Source organism: Myxocyprinus asiaticus, chromosome 24 (assembly GCF_019703515.2).
Source record: "Myxocyprinus asiaticus isolate MX2 ecotype Aquarium Trade chromosome 24, UBuf_Myxa_2, whole genome shotgun sequence".
Classification (NCBI taxonomy): domain Eukaryota; kingdom Metazoa; phylum Chordata; class Actinopteri; order Cypriniformes; family Catostomidae; genus Myxocyprinus; species Myxocyprinus asiaticus.
This window is the reverse complement of record NC_059367.1, coordinates 29,879,037-29,899,901: the sequence shown is the minus strand read 5'-3', so window position 1 is coordinate 29,899,901 and position 20,865 is coordinate 29,879,037. Positions and strand designations below refer to the sequence as shown.

The 20,865-nt window shown below is 43.6% G+C and overlaps 1 protein-coding gene across 1 annotated transcript in view; it reads left to right on the top strand.

Moving 5' to 3' along the window:
* LOC127414779 (calsenilin-like) overlaps nucleotides 1-20,865 on the top strand; it is a 144,429-nt gene that overhangs the window by 35,136 nt on the left and 88,428 nt on the right. The window lies entirely within an intron of this gene.

Here is a 20,865-nt window from a genome sequence, read left to right as displayed (position 1 = left end):
TTATAATATTTACTTACAAGCAAACGTATTTGAAAATCGAAATAATAGCATTCAAAACTGTGTGCTTAACATCTTTAATGAGGAAATGAACTATATGCTACTCATCCCATAAAGAATTGTGAATGATGTAGGCAAATAATAAGACAAGCATTTTCAAATGCTTTTTGCAGTGAAATTAACAATGCATATCCATATAAAACATGATTTAAAAATAACAATACATTTTCCCTACACAATGAATTTACATGGCTTCCGTCTGAGAGTACGCTGTGCATGTTTGGTTGCCGCTTCTCACAGCTTCTCCTCTCTGACATCTTTACGTGTTGTGCATCCTTTTAATCATGTTGGACATTTACTTTTGTGCATATTTTGAATCAATCTGGACATCTACTGTTTATTCTTCTGTCGCTGCCTGCAGTTACACCAATGGCTTGTTACTATTGCTTCCGGTGAAGTTACTACTACAAGCTAAGCACCACATCCATCGTCATCATTTTCCTGGATTTCTGGACTATTATGAACTTTTCTGGATTATACACCCACTGGTCGATCGCCACGAGTACTGCTAAGCTTCTGCTACAAGCGTCATCCTTTTCCTGGATTCCTGGACTATTATGAATTTTTCTGGATTATACACCCACTGGTCGATCGCCGTGAGTACTGCTAAGCATCTGCTATATGCGTCATCGTTTCCTGGATTCCTGGACTATTACAAACTTTTCTGGATTATACACCCACTGGTCGATCGCCGCGAGTACTGCTAAGCATCTGCTACAAGCTACTGTTATCTTCTGTGTTCCCTGGATAACTGGTCTACGACAAACTGCTCTGAGCTATCTCTCCCTGATTTATCTCCTACGACTAAGACTTTTTTAGCAGCTGGATGATTGAAGTTGCTGGGGGCTCTGCTGCTACTGCTACAAGCTACTAGTTACATCTAGCTCCTGCCATTGGCCCTCCCCAGTGGGTTCTCAACTTTACTAGCCTCTTCTTAGTCGGTGAGTGAGTCTCTACTCTCTTGCTTATTAAGTAGCAATTATGCCCCGACCCCTTCTGCGTACCTCCACAGCCATCTGTTATGAATCTGACTATGTGTATAACTAGAACAAAATCATCTGCCACTGAGGGTCGCAGGTCTATTCGGACTGGGTCACAGACAGCAGGGAAAGAACAATGCCATGGTTCTCCCATTGAAGATATTTCGGTGGCCGCCCAAGTGATAGCCTATTTAGGACTGCTGAGGCAGATTTAATGATAATCTCACAATCAGCAAAGGCTTCTCATCTGCACTTTTGCACGAGTGTAATGGAACCAGCTTGCAGTCTTGATCTGCTCTTCTCTCTGACGCACGTAGGCTTCCCTTGATATTGCGGAGCACAGACCTCAAAACTGATGTGACCAATTTCAATTCTAGTGAGACTTTTCTAGTTTAAAGCATTACGGAGGAAATCAAGTCGAACCTCTCAAACAGTAGGCAGCCCTGACATGCCAAACAGCAATGAGCTGGCTCTGAGGAGGAAAAGAGCAACACTGTGCTATGCGCAAATTGTTTTTTTTTCATTATACATCATCACCTTTACAAAATTGTTTCACGATTTTACATGAGTAAAAGTAACTGTTATATTTTGACAAAACTTTATAGTTTCATATGAAATAATCTAAAGGTAGAATCTATTAGACCTCATTTTATATCAACAGTGGCAGTTGTAGTTAAAATTTCAAGATGTGTTTCAGCTAGTATTAATTTTTTCATAAATACTATAATTTGTTATTATTATTACTATTATTTAAGACTAACTACACTGACCTAATCTTGGTAATGAGGAGCCTTTCTTCCTGTGTAATATGTATGTTCTGTTTGAATTATGTTTGAAATTAGGAAACAAACAGGATAATAATGGGCTCATATAAGTAAATATGCTCTTCAATTTGTAAAAAGGGGGAGAGAAAACTTCCTGTCACTTATGTTGTTGACTTCAACAACAAAAATAATGTCACTTGATGCATGTCCTTGTACTTGAAAACCATGAACAAAACTATGCAACATAAAAGGAAATGCGACCCAGGATACATTAAATACAGGTTAAGTTTTTACTATGGTGGGTCACCACTTGATTTCCGATGTAAAATCCGGGTCCTGAAGCAAAACCAGTTGAGAGCAACTGCAATAGACTGTATACTTGGCTGCCTCCCGTGTGATGAATACTAACTGTTTAACTACTATAACCTGTATCTCATCTATTATCAATTCTGATAAACGTCACGCACATCTCTCCCTGGTCTGTTAAACTGTCACTCTCTAACTGACAAAGCTACATTTCTTTGTGACACTCTGTGTGATAAAAAAACTTGATGCTGCTATTCACAGAAACATAGTTAACACCGTCTGATTATTTCCATTTAAATTTGCTCACTCCTGGTTACAGCTACCTATCCAGACCACACCTCTCATCCAGGGGTGGTGGTCTGGCTGTTGTTTTTCACAGCCACCTGAAAGCAAATGTTATTGATGTACTCAAGGTTAATACCTTTGAATACTTGGCATTTAAATTGTCCCTCACCCCTTCTTGTAATTCTTGTTTACCGACCTCCTAAACCATTATCTATATTTTTAACAGAACTGAATGAATTGTTGACTCTTGTTTGTGCACTCTCACCTGCTTAAATACTGCTTGGTGATTTTAACATACATGTTGTGCTAATGGCCATGAATTTATGTCTGTATTGGAATGTTTCAGTTTTGTACAACATGTCAGTTTTCCCACACACTTACGTGGTCACACATTGGACCTGGTTTGTACCTCTGGCCTAAATGAGTTCACTGTCTATTGTTCTCTTTTGGGGGTGTCCATTCACTCATTTATTGAATTCAGGTGTAAATGCCTCCTTCACTTGCCAAGTCAGAAAATGTCTTGCTTACTTGCGTAACCTCCGTTCCCTGATGGAGGGAACGAGATGTTGTGTCGATGTAGTGACACTAGGGGTCACTCTTGGGAGCCCGAGACACCTCTGGTCTTTGATAAAAGGCCAATGAAAATTGGCGAGTGGTATTTGCATACCACTCCCCCGGACATACGGGTATAAAAGGAGCTGGTATGCAACCACTCATTCAGGTTTTGTGCTGATGAGCCAAGACAAGGTCCCGGCCATTTCAGCGGGTAGTTCAGTGTTGTGGCAGGAAGGACACAATGTCTCATTCCCTCCATCAGGGAACGGAGGTTACGCAAGTAACCAATACGTTCCCTATCTGTCACTCACCCAACCTTGTGTCGATGTAGTAACACTAGTGGTCCCTATACAAAATGCCGCAATTGGCTGAACTATGTTATGTGAACTGGCGGTGTGTGATGGGCAGACCACTGTGTGCCTCATAGCCAGCGCAACAGGCCGACACATAACCTCCCCCAACACTGTTATGAGTGTCGAACGACCCTTTGGGACAAGTCGACTACCCAAAAGATAGAGACGGGCTAGCCCAGTCATGGCCTCTTATCCCCTTTTTTTCCACTCCCCAAAAAAAGGGGGATTAACCGACTGGGCTGACCAGGTCTAGTTGGGGGGGTGTCCCTCCCAAGGGGAGGACACCGCGGAGACCACACCTTGCCCGGGGGGTATTTAAATGGACAAACGTCACATGGTCTTGCCGAGCTCTGTCAGAGGTATGCCTATTGGAGAAGTCCTATGGTAGGTCCTACCCTACGGAGGAGGAGTTACTACAAGCATGGAGACTGGGGCAGAGGGGCCTCTGCCCAAGGAAGACGCAGTTTGCCAACAGGGAAATGAATTAGCGGAAGATATAAGTCGCATGGGGTTACCTATGGGGAACCACCACATATAGGTGTCAATAAATGAATTAATCGAATATTCCAACTCTCACCTTGACCCTACTCCTAAATCACTGCTCAAACTCTCTAACGTCAAGACCTACGTATCTCTCTCTTAATTAATAGGAGTTTCTGCACTGGTATAGAACCAGTGCCGTTAAAAACTGCTACTGTCACCCCAGTCCTAAAAAAACCTGGTCTGGACCCATCTGAAATCAATAACTACCACCCTATCTCAAACCTCCCCTTCCTTTCCAAATTGTTGGAAAAATCTGTTGCCTCACAGTTACACTCCCACCTTGCTACCAGCAAATTTTTTATTGGCTTCTGTCCTCTACATAGCACCGAGACTGCACCAATTAAAGTAACTAATGACCTGCCAGTTGCTGCTGATTCTGGTGAACTCATAATGCATATCCTATTAGATCTTAGCACAGCCTTTGACACTATCTCACATTGCATACTTCTCTCTTGCCTCTCTGCTATTGGTGTTTCTGGTACTGTCCTAACCTGGTTTACCTCCTACCTCTCTGACCATCAGCACTATGTATCCATCAAACAGTCAAAGTCCCCCACTCTTCCAGTTTCCCAAGGTGTTCCTCAGGGTTCTGTCCTTGGCCCTTTACTCTTCATTATTTACATGCTCCAACTTTATTCGGAAGCATGGCCTTAACTTCCACTGCGATGCTGACGATACACAACTTTCAAACAGCATGCATTCTAGAAATCAGGGACTAGATCCTGACATCCTATCTGTAGGTACCAATAATCTCACCAGTACATACTACAATCTGTCTATTGATATTGATGGAGTTATTGTTCTCACACACAATCCGCAGTCTAGGTGTCATTTTATATTCTTCACTCTCTTTTACTTCTCACATTTCCTTTCTCACTAAAGTTACCTTAACATTGCCAGGCTCCATCCCATCCTCAGTTATAAAGATGCAGAGACCCTTGTTCACACCTTTATCACCTCACGAATCGATTACTGTAATGCTCTTTTTGGTCTCTCCAAGAAATTACTCAACAAATTTCATTATATTCAAAACTCGGCTGCCAAGGTTCACACCTATTCCAAGTTTTCTCACATCACTCCTATTCTGCATAACCTTCACTGGCTACCTCTTTCCTATCGTATTCAATATAAAATCCTCCTCATCACTTTCAAAACCCTACACGGACTTGCTCCACAATACATCAATGGCCTCCTTCACCGTTATTCTCCGGTTCGTGCACTCAGGTCATCTGGCCGCCTGAGACCCCCGTCCAGCGCCTGTAGGGTTACATCGTCTCTGGCGACTAAGGCCTGCGGTGCCATTGGATAGGCCACCTCCACCCTGCACACCATGGCTCTTCTGCAGATACACCAAGCCAGGGCGCTAAAAAAGCTGCACGAGGGTAGTTCTGACCCAGGATTGATGCAGGAACTGCGCTTGGTGACCGACCTCGCTCTCCGGGCAACGAAGGTCACGGCGCGGTCTCTTGGGCAGGCGATGTCCACACTGGTGGTCCAGGAACACCACCTTTGGCATGAGAGAGGCTGACAAGGCACGGTTCCTTGACACCCCCATCTCCCAGGTTGGCTTGTTCGGCGACACCATCGAGGGCTTTGCCCAGCAGTTCTCGGCGGTGAAGCATCAGACGGAGTCTATTCAACACATCCTGCCCCAGCACGGCTCAAGACCCCGCACCCCGTCTGCTCGTCGCCAAGGGCATCCTCCTGCAGCAACAGCACCTCAAGTCGCTGCGAGCCACTCACATCCTGGGCGACCTCAACACCACAGCGGATGACAGGTTATGCTCAGGGGAGAGTGGAGACTCCACCCCCAGGTGGTCCAGCTGATTTGGAGTCGATTCGGTCGAGCACAGGTAGACCTGTTTGCTTCCCGGGAATCCTCCCATGAAATGTTGCCTTTATATTTAATATTTTTCTAATACCTTTCTTACAAGGTAATATATTAAAATACGCATGGGATACTCTTTGATACACCCACAAAAGACTCAGCAGTACTGTCACTGTAACTGGATAGAGGTGTGAGCTCTTACTAAAAAGTTCCCACCTGGTGAATATTGTGAGAAGTGCAACACAAGTCCGCCTGCGTTATCTGGAGTGATTTCACATGATGGAATGCCTCATGGCACATGAAAAAATGCGCGTTTTCAAAGGCCGCATCTGTATTAAATATATATATATATATATATATATATATATATATATATATATATATATATATATATATATATACATACAGTATATTATAAAAAAATTATACAGATAATTAAAATATATTTCATTATTTTGGTACACAAGCATTAAAAAAGACAAAACAAAAAGTGGCTTTAGAATGCAATATATTGTTTATTTCCATATTATTGAACATAAGCCAGTCATTGGTCTTCAGTCCACAGCAATCCATTTTGCAATTGAATTTCTCATGCAGTCTGAGATTTATTATAAGGGCTTGTTTAAGGAAGCGTCAATGTACATTAGTGTCAGACGGATGCTTTTGGACCTTCTCGGCATCACATGATAAACATGCCATTTTTAGGTCGCTGTGTCAAGTTAAACAAAGTTTTAAAACATGTCTTGAGATCCCTGCGTTCGGATTTGCACTCCATCAAGCTGTGTTTAAATGCAAGAACGTGTTCTCATCTTGTGTTGTCTGCCCTCGGTAAGTGTGGTTTGTTCTCTGTCTGTATAAGCTGCATGTTGCCTATACAGCGAGTTTTGCTTACTGCCCCCTGGGGCAAAAAACAGTGGTATTCCAAGTTTGAATTGCTCACACAGTGTGTAAGGAATATTCTTTATTACGGTCCGGGGAGATGATTAATTGCATGAATTTTTTTAATGTGTTAATTTTTGTATAATTAATCGCACTGAATTAACGCGTTAAATCGACAGCCCTAGTTATAACACATTTCAACAAGATGATTAACAATTATAAGGTGTCATTCATGTCTAAGTAAGCAAGTTAGCAAGCACAACTACAAATGCCTTAAAGGCTGAAACATATTCTATGCAAGTACGTGAATGGAGATGAGATCGCTTGGCCACCGCATTGCCAGTGCGCAGTCCAGTTGAACATGCTTAACATGCATTCTTGCATTACCATGGCGGGAACAAAACTCAGTACTCAAGGGGGCAATAGAGTTTCTTTCAAACATCTGTGCATTGAATCTTTTTATTCAGGGCTGCGTTTCCAAATAAAGATCAATCTTAGCAGTTAAGAGCGTTTTCGACGAGCAATTTTACGCACTGCACTTAACATGAACTTAATATGAAAACTGCATTTAACATGAACATGCGAGGACACATGCTACTTAAGTGCTACTTGAGAGTCACTGTCCGTGTGACAGTGCTGAAATGTGACAGTATAGTGCTGTTCGTCAATGTAACTTTATTATATTTGTGCGTAACTTTACAATCATTTGTAATTTACCTCGCTAAAATTCTTAAATCTTAATCTTAAATATTCGACCTAATTAACTACATATTTACATATTGTTTTTACAATAATGTTGTGCTGAATGATCTTTTTCTTTTACACAGTCTGCTTCCATAATCAATGAATTGTAAGTTTGATTCTACGATCTACTTAGGCTTACGATGCTTTTGTGAAACGAGGCCCAGGTAAGCTGCTATACATATATTGACTTTTAACTTACTTGATCAGAAATATTCTCTTTCAACTGTTGCTCTGCCATGACAGTAGTTGACTTGAAAAAGAAAACTCATTGTAGAAGCAGACAGTTCGCACTAATTTCGCAATTGCGCCCCGTCATAATTATGAGACGGGGTTATGAAGGGTAAGAAGGTAGTGAGCTCTTTTTGTCCTCAGGTAGGAGGTAAGAATGAACAAACAGCTGAAGTCTCAGGAAAGGCAAACATATTAAAATGCATTTAATGGCCGTTATCTTCTTGAAAGAAACAAGGATGAATGTTCTCAAATGAAGACAGAGTAAAAGAAGATAAAAATACATTGTGAACTTAACAAATTCCCTGTTGTTTACTATAGCATTTGCTTTAAATGACCTTGTAATGAATTTGTGGAGTCATTTCAGTCCTTCATCTTTCGTCATTATTAAATTTCTCTTTCCCACTTGCTCTCTCTCTCTATTTATCTTATCTTCCCCCACTTTCTTTCTATCACTGTCTCTTTCTTTCTCTCCCACCCCAAAACAGTGTGCTCCTTGTTTTAGCATTTTAATTATTGTCATTCTTTGATAATTCCATTTATATATGTACATTTTTAATGCTGAATGATGTTTTTAATAATTGGCAAAATAAAAAAGACAGGCTCTCTCTGTCTCTTTCTTTCTCTCCCTTCTCAATGAATTGCACAGAAATTGCTATAAAAAAATTTCCCTTTCCAAAGTGGTCTCATATCATCTCTATATATCCCAATAACCCTCCAATCTCCCTGTCATTTCCCCTCTCATCAATTTTCTTCACTCCTCTGCTCCTTCTTCCCTTTCTTTTATTGAATTTCTGTGCTCATTATGCTAATTGGCGTCAATGTATCATAGAACAAAATCCAGTCCAGGATTTCTTTTCTTTATTTTACTCTTTATGCTTCTGTTTTTTTTTCTCTCTCTCTCTCTCTCTCTCTCTCTCTCTCTCTCTCTCTCTCTCTCTCTCTCTGTCTCTCTTTCTATTTATAGTTCAGCATGGTGGGAGTGTTTGGTCAGACCATTTACACTACTCTATTTGCCTCCCCCCTCTCTTTCTGTATTTCTCTTTCTATATTCCTGTCCTTTATGGAAAACAAACATTGCTCAATCTCTCCCAGTCTCTTTCATCTTGTCCCTCATTTACACAGGTGTATTCCGGGTGTCTTCAGAAGCACGTCAGAGCCGTCAAACACTGCTAGATCAATAATCAGTGTGGAATTAAACAGTGCGTGTGCTTGTGTGCAAACATGTACCTAGACACATGTCTTTGCATGATGGAATGAATGGATGTGTATGAACTGAACAGTGCGTGTGTTAGTGTAATTGTGTGCTTGTGTTTGTGTATGTTTTTGTGTGTGTGGGTGAGATGAAGAGCCAGAGTCAGACAGTGTTGGGTCAATTAGAGGGATATAGAGAGATTATCATTGGCAAGTAGTACTAGTATGACTGAGGCATCATGGGAAGGGTTAGGAATGAAAGAACACACTAATGCTGGGCAGATGGGGCTGCAAAAAGCTCTGAATGGCCCACACATTTTTTTATGTGTTCGCCTCCATTGGCAATTTGGCTGATTTCAAAATCAAATGAGCTATATTGGCATGACTGTGTTGTAGCACAATGTTGCCAAAGCATTGTTTAATAAACATGTAGTACAGTGGTTCTTAAATGGGTTGCTACTAGGGGTGTAAAAATAATATTGTATCATATTGTATCGTCTGATACTACGCTCACGATTCAATACCATATGTATCGTACAATACACTAAACAAGCGCATTATAGTGTAATTAAAACCAAGCAGCACAACATTGAGAGATGCGAAATAATCTCTTCTGCAGTGAGGGGGTTCTGAGTGCTCACAAGAAAACAGTGCAACAGATCTACAGTACATAGGCGAGAAGATCAATGGCAAATGGCAAGTAGATTGTAGCTTTACAGCTTGTCAAATTTGCCAAACAAAGATGTCATGTCCTGGTGCTACATCAAACATGTTGTTTTATTTACTTCGACATCACCATGCAAATCGGTGGATTTGCGTTGCAGAAACACAGCAGCAAAGTTGCATTTAACAGCCAGTCTCTCCCAGATGACACGGAGCATGACACTGAGCGTGATGCTCGTAAGTAACAAAAACAAGCTTATTCAAAAATCTGGCAACGTAAGAAACCCACAATTATTCTTTGGTTTTGACGTTGAAATGTAAAAAGATATGAGTACAACACTTGCACACATGTAATAAGCCGGTAAAAACTGCAGTAAAATTTACATGCAAAGTGAAACCGGGTGAAGAGGCTAAATAACTTGTGCAGATTGGTTTTTGCTTAAGCCGCTAAATACTATTGGATTATGTACATATTTCGTATGTCAGGTTCCTCTCGCGTTTATTTTTTTTCTCACTACTAAATAACACTGAAAGAAGTTTTCTTCTTGCTACAGTCACTTTAGCTTGATCACTGGGAGCTTTTAAGACATTAAGGCAAGATTTTTTATAAAGCTGCTTTGAAACAACGTGTATTGTGAAAAGTACTATACAAATATAAATGACTTGAGTGTAGACAAACTAAATTTTCTCAAGAAAAACATGAACATTGTGAGTTCATGTTAGATTTTCTCATTAAAATCAAACAAAATAAATGCAGCGTTGTTGTCTAAGTTACTTTATTATGGCGCTTTACTCAGTCACTGTTGTGTAATTTTTGATTTAAAAGACATTTATGTTGAATCCTTGAATACGTTTGAGCAAAACATTGGGTGCTGTTTTTTTTATTATTTTTTTTTTTATCATATTGTATCGTATCGTGAGGCTTTGCATCGTAGCGTATCATATGGTGAAATTTGTGTATTGTTACATGCCTAGTCGCTACCCAAAAGTTGGTCTGTTCTGATCGGTTTGTAGGCATTGGGGGAGAAAAAAATGCTAAATGCAAACTATAAAATGCAACTAACCATATAATTGTGCATCAACATCTAAAAGGGAGGAGAAAACGCTTCCCATATCTTTTGTTGTTGACGTCAATGGCCGTGCGTCCAGCCAAACTCTATGGTACTTTGGCACAAACTCATCTGTCACTTGGTAGAAGCTAATTAAATTTGGCAAATGCGAACATGAACAGGTTGCCTGACATGCCCTCATCCTCATCCTGTTGTTGGGCCTATCTGGGTCCATAAAGCAAAACCAGTTTAGAACCTCTGATCGAGTACATGCACATTAAAACATTTTTTTATAATTTTTGGAGAACAAAGAGAAATATCAGTGTATGCACTCATTTTCATGCTATCTGTAAGATTGGAGAGATCTCATGGGAAGGGAAACCAAATCGTATTATGTGTTAATTCAGCAGAACAAATATGCTGCAAATGTGCCACTTTATTCCAATTTGAAGACATTCTAATACCAAATTACCATTTTTGTCAGACACCCAGACATTAATCTGAAAGACACTCTTAATTCCGACTTCATAGACACTATGCGGTGGGAACTTAGTCGATTATGCTCACTGTCAGGATTGAATGACCCCCCTCCAGCGTCTCACTGCAGCGGCTGACTGATGTGTTATTTATCCTGACAGTCCCTTTCTTACCTGGTATTTAGGTCTGCTTCTTGCGATTGTGTTTTGATCCGGATAATGCTGCTCCGTATTTACAGCATAACCTAAACCAACCTCATTTTGTGTGCAATGTGTGTGCTTTCCTCTAGAAAAGCCCTCTCAGACTGATGATGGGCTCTTTTGTGAGTTTATTGAGAGCAAGGCAGTTCTCCAACCTCTACCTGCCATGCTTTTGTGTGTGCATGTAAAAGAGGCTTTTGTGTTATCATTTCCTGGTCTCTCTCTCTCTCTCTCTCTCTCTCTCTCTCTCTCTCTCTCCGCTCCTGTGCTGATCTTTTATTGATGGAGTTTTTATAGAGTTGGAGGCTAAATAATTGAGTGCTGAACAAGACGTATGAAAGGAGCTCTGCTTGAGCAGGAATGAGGAAAAGTACAGTACGTGTCAGGGGGATTCCTTTAGTAAACAAAGCCTTTCCTGTTTTTTGGAGCATGATGGTGACAGTTGTATTATTGTGTTGTAGTCTGCACTGCACGCTCAGGTTGTATGCGAGGGGTTGCGATTTAGACTTTTTTTTGGATCGTAAGCTGTGTTGGGTTTGGAATAGAAACTGGAAATGCCCTGATTGCCAAAATCTGCCATTCATAATTTTAAAGGCAATGGCTTTCAGCCATAAGTCTTTCTCTTATTATTGAGTATTACTCAGTTTCTTTTCCCAAATCTTTCACTCTCTAAATATACCATTATCTTACTAAGTATGCTTGTTATTTCTTCTTTTCTAATCTTTCCGCATATAGAATAGAATAGTTCAGAATAGAACAAAACAGAACTGATAGAATAGAATAAAATAGAACAGAACAGAACAGAATAGAATAGAACAGAATAGATTAAAAAAGAGCTCATAGAAAACAACAAAATATAAAAGATCACAATAGAACTGATAGGAGAGATCAGAACAGAATTGATAGAATAGAACAGATTAGATCAGAATAAAATCATAGACTAGAATAGAACTGTTACAATAGAACATATCAGAGGAGAATAAAAAATAATAGATCAGGATAGAATTGATCAGAATAGAACTGCCACAGTCGCCTTTGGCTTGCTCTCTCGGGGCTTAAAGCTAATTAATTTTAAGACATCATTTTCTATGACGTTTTTAAATTAAACTGCTCAGTAAGGACTCTAAGACATTCAAGACATTACAGCATAATTTTCTGTAAAGCTTTATTTGCTATACAAATAATAATTACTTTTCTTGAATTAAACTTATAAAGAATAGAACAGCACAGAATAGAATAGATCAGAATAGAACTGATAGAATAGAATAGAATTTTGATGGACTTGAGGAAATATTATTCTGAAACAGAATAGAATGGATGAGAATAGTTCTGATAGAAAAGAATAGAACAAAACCAAATAGAATAGATTATAACAGAACTGATGGAATAAAACAAAATAGAATAGATCAGAATAAAACTAATAGAATATATCAGAATTGAACTGATATAATATAATAGAACAGAACAGAATAAAATAGATCAGAATAAAACTGACAGAGTAGCATATAATAGAATAGAATAGAACCGATAAAATAGAACAGATCAGAGCAGATTAAAACATAGATCTGAATAGAACTGATAGAGTAGAATGGAATAAAATCAAATAAAACAGAATGAGTGCTGTCAATCGATTAAGATATTAATCACTTGATTTTCCATGGTTAATCGCTATTAATCAGATTTTGAAAGTGCTGAAATTTTACATATATACGATATATATATATATATATATATATATATATATATATATATATATATACGTATATATGTAAAATTTCAGCACTTTCAAAATATATATATAGAGTATATACTTCTTTTCCTGTCAAAATGCATTCATATTTATGTTTTAGGAAAGAAAACAAACCATTATGTAACAATATAATGCTTTATTAACATTTTCCAAACAAAGCATTCCATAGTATAAAGACAGAAAAATATCACCAGTTCAAGTAACACTAAGCGTTTCCCAAAATGTAAGTGGTATGTTGACTAACTGACAAAACTAGACACCCATGCGTATTCACTGCAAGGGGCACTAAATCTCTTAATCTCACATCCTCCTCAATATTAATCATGGCCACCCACTTTGCTACAGCAATTGTGAAGGCGCATTTACATGATTCACGTTTTGAACACCACATGAAAGCACTTGCAGAAAATGTCTTGTTTTGCTTTTAGCACTGGCACTGACCATGTAATGATTCTTTATCCAAATTGTTTGGTCAGCCTAGCAGATCATGTGAATGCAGTCAAATTTGAATGAATTGGTGGAAATATTATTCTGAATTATTTGATGAATTGTTCTTTATGGTATGATTTCTGGTCTCCAGGTGTCTTCGCCAAAATTCTTAGGTCACATCCCTCTTCAACGTTTAGTTCATTCTCGTATAACTACATGCATAGTATATATGAATCATTTTTATCTGTCTTAAAGGAATGTTCCGGATTCAATACAAGTTAAGCTCAATCGAAAGCATTTGTGGCATAATGTTGATTACCGCAAAAATTTATTTAGACTCGTTCCCTATCTGTCACTCACTCGACGTTGTGTTGATGTAGTGACAATAGGGGTCACTTTTGGGAGCCCCAAACACCTCTGATCTTTTTTAAAAGGCCAATGAGAATTGGCGAGTGCAATGTGCATGCCACTCCCCTGGACATACGGGTATAAAAGGAGCTGGTATGCAACCAATCATTCAGATTTTCTCTTCGGAGCAGAGCAGTTCTATTCATTAAGCTGAATTCATCCGCCGAGTTCATTCACCTCTCTCTGCTGGATCTTACGGCACATTTCAGCGGCTTCTCCCCCTCTGCATATGTGGATTGCAGAGAACGCCCCTGGGCGCTTCGACAGAACATTTAAAAGAGTATACTCTAAAAGAGTATATTTTCTTTCTGAAAGAGTGGCACACACGGAACGTCTTTTTAAAGAAGCGTCTTTTTAAAGATGCCTTTCCATTTGTGTGTTATTCCTGGTTGCGGTCGTTATCTCTCCACTTCCGATGGCCACAATTGCTGTCTTACGTGTCTGGGTGCTGCCCACCCGGAGACATCGTTCGTGGATGGATCATGTCCTCATTGCGAGAACATGACCATGGCAACGTTGCGGTCACAGCTTGCATTCTTAAGAAAGCAAGCCTTTCCAGTGGCTCCCCGCCTCGGTCCTTCTACCTATGGGTATGAGGCTGTGCCGGTTAGCACTGGGGGCTATTTGTGGACCTCAATGGGACCACCTCCACCGGGTATCCCCCCACGGACCTCCCATTCCCCAGCATGCTCGCTTGCTCTGATCGGGCACTCGGATGAGATCACCGGCTCGTCTCAGGGCAAGTTCGACCCCTCGTTTGGAGCCCGGGAAGAGGATGAGTTATCGAGCGCAGCATCGGAGAGCGGGCTCATCCAGTCAGACGCAGAGGCTTCGACTGGGCTTCCCCCTTCGGGAATGGTCGCCCAGTCCCAGGCTGACGCGGAAATGACGGACATGCTTTCCCGGGCGGCTGCGAGTGTCAGGCTAGAGTAGAACCCTCCACTCTCCCCGGAACCCTCGTGGCTTGATGATTGGTTCCTGGGCCCCCGTTACTTTCTTCCCAGAAGTGCATGAGGAGCTGACAAGATCGTGGGAGGCACCTTTTACTGCCCAGTCCCAATCTTTCAGCTCCCCAGCTCTCGCTACCCTCGATGGCGGAGCGGCCAGGGAGTACTCGGTGATCCCCCAGGTGGATAAGGCGTCCGAAACTCCAGGGCCTGTAGGGTTACGTCGTCCCTGACGGCTAAGGCCTACAGTTCCGCTGGACAAGCCGCCTTCGCCCTGCGTGCAATGGCTCTCCTGAAAGAACACCAAGCCAAGGCGCTAAAAGAACTGCATGAGGGTAGTTCTGACCCAAGATTGATGCAGGAACTGCGCTTGGCAACCGACCTTGCTCTCCGGGCAACGAAGGTCACAGCGCGGTCTCTCGGGCAGACGATGTCCGCCCTCGTGGTCCAGGAGCGCCATCTTTGGCTCAACATGGTTGAGATACGAGAGGCTGACAAGGCACGGTTCCTTGATGCCCCCATCTTCCAGGTTGGCCTATTCGGCAACACCGTCAAGGACTTTGCCCAGCAGTTCTTGGTGGTGAAGCAGCAGACGGAGGCCATACGTCACATCCTGCCCCATCACGGTGCAAGACCCCACACCCCATCTGCTCATCGCCAAGGGCGTCCTCCTGCTGCAACGACATCGGCTCCGCCACAGCCAGCTCCCATGGCTCGGCCCCGGCGTATAGCCCAGTGCAGGAAGCAGATGCCACCCGTCTCACAGCCGGCTACTAAGAACCCGAGGAAGGCTTCGAAGTGCCCCTGAGACGGGTGACCCAGAGGCAAGGAGTCCATCTACACTGGAGCTGGTAAGCAGACCACTCCATCCCCCGATGGAGGGCCGGGAGGAGAATCTTTTGTTTCATTTTCATTTAATTGCGCCGCATGCCCAAGAGGCTGCGGTACCCAAAAATTCAGCAAAAGAGCAGTTCTCTTGTTTCCAGGGTCACATTTCCGGTGTGCACGGCCGTCGTCACGACCACCGTCCACCGTCTCATCTTTGTAGGTATAGTTGCAGTCCCCCCGCCCCTGTGCGCCCAGCGCAACACCCACACGAGATTGGGTCTGGTGGTCTACGGGGACGAGACTCCTCCTCCCCCCCTTCGGCCAATCTTCTGGTGGGTGGCAGGAGCCAGGTAAGTGCTTCGATGTCCCTGGACTCAGCACAACCACGGGGCTTGGATCCCCTCGATGTGGCACCTCGAGCTCCGCCCCGCCTGGAGGCCCCACCCGCCAGTACGTCCGACGTGATCATTTCCTTGGTCCCCCTCGCCCGGAGTTTGGGAGCGTGGCTCACGCTTTCCAACCCGTCACGATGGCTGGTCCGGACCGTCCAACTCGCCTACGCGATTCAGTTCGCCAGGCACCCGCCCAGGTTCAGTGGCATCCGCTTCACCTCAGTGAAGGGCGAGAATGCCGCTACCTTGCGTGTGGAGATCGCTACCCTTCTGCGCGAGGGTGCGATAGAGCCTGTCCCTCCAGCCGAGATGAAGAAAGGGTTCTACAGCCCTTAGGCGGTGGGTTGTGACCAATCCTGGACCTGCGAGTACTGAACCAGGCTTTGCACAGACTCCCGTTCAAGATGCTGATACAAAAGCGCATTCTAGCAAGCGTCTGGCATCAAGATTGGTTCACGGCAGTAGACCTGAAGGACGCATATTTCCACGTCTCGGTCCTACCTCAACACAGACCCTTCCTGCGGTTTGCCTTCGAAGGCCAGGCGTACCAGTACAAGGTCCTCCCCTTCGGCCTGTCCCTGTCCCCTCGTGTCTTCACAAAGGTCATAGAGGCAGCCCTTTCCCCGCTAAGAGAAGTGGGCATCCGCATCTTCAACTATCTCGACGACTGGCTGATCCTAGCTCACTCTCGAGAGTTACTGTGCGCACACAGGGACCGCGTGCTTCCGCACCTCAGCTGACTGGGGCTTCGGGTCAACTGGGAAAAGAGCAAGCTCTCCCCAGTTCAGAGCATCTCTTTTCTCGGTTTGGAGTTAGACTCAGTCTCGATGACAGCGCGCCTCACGAAAGAGCGTGCACGGTCGGTGCTGAACTGTCTGAAGGCATTCAGATGGAGAACAGTGGTTCCACTGAAACACTTTCAGAGGCTCCTGGGGCATATGGCATCCTCAGCGGCGGCCACACTGCTCGGGTTGATGCATATGAGACCGCTTCAGCACTGGCTTCGGACTCGAGTCCTGAGATGGGCATGGCACCGCGGGACACATCGTGTGACCATCACGCCGGTCTGTCGCCGCCTCTTCAGCCCTTGGACCAACCTGGCATTTCTACAGGTAGGGGTTCCCCTAGAGCAGGTCTCCAGATGCGTCGTGGTTACAACAGATGCCTCCAAGACAGGCTGGGGTGCCGTATGCAATGGGCACACAGCTGCTGGCTCCTGGACTGCGTTGGCACATCAACTGCCAAGAGTTGTTGGCAGTACTGCTTGCCCTGCGGAGGTTTTGGCCGTTGATCCAGGGCAAGCACGTGTTGGTCCAGATGGACAACATAGCGACGGTAGCATATATCAACCGCCAAGGTGGTCTACGGTCCCATTGCATGTCACAACTAGCCCGCCGTCTCCTCCTCTGGAGTCAGCAGCGCCTCAAGTCGCTACAAGTCACTCACATCCCAGGCGACCTCAACACCGCAGCGGATGCACGGTCACATCAGGTTACCCTCAGTGGAGAGTGGAGACTCCACCCTCAGGTGGCCTAGCTGATTTGGAGTCGATTCAGTCGAGCACAGGTAGACCAGTTTGCTTCCTGGGAATCCTTCCACTGCCTGCTTTGGTATGCCCTGACCGAGGCACCTCTCAGTATAGATGCATTGGCACACAGCTGGCCCCCTGGACTACGCAAGTATGCATTTCCCCCAGTGAGCCTATTTGCACAGACCCTGTGCAAGGTCAGGGAGGACGGGGAGCAGGTCATCCTAGTAGCACCCTACTGGCCCACTCAGACATGGTTCTCGGATCTCACGCTCCTCACAACAGTCCCCCGGTGAATTCCCCTGAGGAAGGACCTTCTTTCTCAGGGATGGGGCACCATCTAGCACCCATGACCAGACCTCTGGAATCTCCATGTGTGGCCCTTGGATGGGACATGGAGGACTTAAGTGTCCTACCACCCATGGTGGTAAACACGATCACTCAGGCTAGGGCTCTCTCTACGAGGCGCCTCTATGCCTTGAAGTGGCGTCTGTTCGCTAAGTGGTGTTCTTCCTGACGCGAAGACCCCCAGAGATGCGCAGTCGGATCGGTGATTTCCTTCCTGCAGGAGAGGTTGGAGGGGCGGCTGTCTCCCTCCACCTTGAAGGTGTATGTAGCCGCTATTTTGGCTCATCACGATGCGGTAGACAGGGAAGCACGACTTGATCATCAGGTTCCTGAGAGGCGCTAGGAGGTTGAACCCCTCTAGACCACGCCTCGTCCCCCTGTGGGACCTCTCTGTAGTCCTTCAGGGTCTATGGGGAGCTCCCTTTGAGCCCTTGGAGTCAGCTGAGCTTAAAGCACTCTCTTTGAAGACTGCCCTCCTGACTGCGCTCACTTCCATCAAAAGGGTAGGGGACCTGCAGGCATTCTCTGTCAGCGAATCGTGCCTGGAGTTCAGTCCGGGTTACTCTCACTTGATCCTGAGACTCCGACCAGGCTATATGCCCAAGGTTCCCACGACTCCTTTTAGGGATCAGGTGGTGAACCTGCAAGCACTGCCCCAGGAGGAGGCAGACCCAGCCTTGGCGTTGCTGTGTCCGGTGCAAGCTTTACACATCTATTTGGATCACACGCAGAGCTTTAGAAGCGCCGAGCAGCTCTTTGTCTGCTTTGATGGACAGCGGAAAGGAAGCACTGTCTCCAAACAGAGGATCACCCACTGGGTCATTGATGCCATCACGATGGCATATCAGGCTCAGGACGTGCCACCCCCTGCGGGGTTACAAACCCACTCTACCAGGAGTGTGGCGGCCTCCTGAGTCCTGGCCAGTGGTGCCTCTTTGGCAGACATCTGCAGAGCAGCGGGCTTGGCAGCACCCAACACCTTTGCGAGTTTGTACCATCTCCGGGTTGAGCTGGTCTCATCCCGAGTAGTGGCAGGCATGAGCAGGTAAGTTCCAGGACAACTGGCCGGGTGTACCATTTGCGCATAGCGTCTTTCCCCTCCCTTGAGGGGAAGACATGTGCTCTTGACTCCCAGTAGTGTTCACAGACTGTGATCCCTGGATTCCTTTCCTCCTTAGCCCTGTGGCAGTCGAGTTTGCGGAGAAACTCGCTGCCGGCTCAGTAAGTGCGCTAATGAGGCCCTGTACTGAGATAGGTGCTCCACATGCTCTGGTTCCCCGAAGGCAACCCCATGTGATATTTTCTGCAAAATCGTTTCCCTGTCAGTAAACTGCATCTTCTTTGGGCAGTGGCCCCTCTACCCCCAGTCGCCATGCTTTGTAGAAACTCCTCCCCCTTTTGGGTAGGCCCTACCATGGGACCTCTCCACATGATTGACAAGGCTCGGTAAAGACCATGTGACGTATTTCCAATCAAAATACCCCCCTTTTTTTGGGTGGGGTGTGGTCTCCGCGGTGTCCGACGTAGACACTTAGGGCTCACAGTCAGTTAACAAATTCCACTCTTTTTGGGGAGAAAATATGATGGAGGGAACGAAACATTGTGTCCCTCTTGCCACAGCACTGAACTACCTGCTGAAATGGCCAGGACCTTATCTCGGCTCCTCAGCACAAAACCTGAATGAGTGGTTGCATACCAGCTCCTTTTATACTCGTATGTCCAGGGGAGTGGCATGCAAATTCCACTCGCCAATTCTCATTGGCCTTTTAAAAAAAAGATCAGAGGTGTTTGGGGCTCCCAAGAGTGACCCCTAGTGTCACTACATTGACACAAAGTCTCGTTCCCTCCATCAGGGAACGGAGGTTACGAAAGTAACCATGACGTTCCTCCTTTTCTTTAAAAAAAGCAAAAATCTTAGTTTCAGTGAGGCACTTAAAATGGAAGTGAATGGGGGCCAATTTTTTTACGTTAAAATACTCACTTTTTCAGAAGTATAACCACAAGACATAAAGGACATTTGTGCGATAAATTTGCTTACTTACCTTTTCTGTGTAAAGTTATAGCCAATTTTACAACTTCATTACCATGATGATGTAATGTCCACAAACCCTAAAACCCTAAAATTACTGTAAAAATTTACAGCTTATTTAGCAACTTTACAGCTCAAATAATACACAAATTTGAACAGAAGAATTAATGCGTGCTTTTAAAAACTTATAAACCCTCCAAAATTTTTCCCAATTCACTTCCATTGTCCCCATTCATTTCCATTGTAAGGGCCTCACTGTAACACAGATTTGTGCTTTTTTTTTTAAGAAAAGGAGGAACGAGTCAAAATTAATGCTTGTGGTAATCAACATGCCACAAATGCTATTCACTGAGCTTAACTTGTATTGAGCCCGGAATACAAATTTTAAATTTTTTTTTACTGTTGGACAAGTGTCTAGAAAAAGCTAATAAACGTAAAACAATTGTGTAATGTGACATTGACTGATGGTATGCATATTGACGGATCATCTTGTGACATACGTAACTGATTATGTCATAGGCTGCCAGTGATGTGATGTTGTCAGTGTGACTCTTCATCTCTGCATATTTGCAGGCTAAGTTTAGATTTAAATGCTGATATGAAACACTTCTAGATGGTTGTTTTCATAAATTCATATTTGCATCTTTGTGAAAATATATAGGCTTATTTACCCTCATGATAATTTGTCATATTTTTCCTTAGGAAATTTAAGGCTTTTTTTATTCATATAAACAACCCGGGGGCTATGCAAGCAAATTTTAGATTCATTGGCTGATGTAAGCCACATTTATTCATTTTATTCAACACAACAACACGAATAGCTAATGTAGATAAAGGTTATTTAAAAGTTTTAAATATGTACATAATATATGCGACATCAAGCTGTTTATAAAACATTTGTTAGGACATTTGTGCCAAGTGTTGACAGTGTTAACTAGAAAAATTGTAAGTTAATGGCACCCAAGTGTAAGTGATGTCATGAATAAACTACTCTTTGATCACAGCAATACAATCTGAATTATTTACTATGTTATGTTCATATATACTATTTGTATTATTTACCATATGCAGTATTTAAATGTAATAATATTAGCAGGAAAT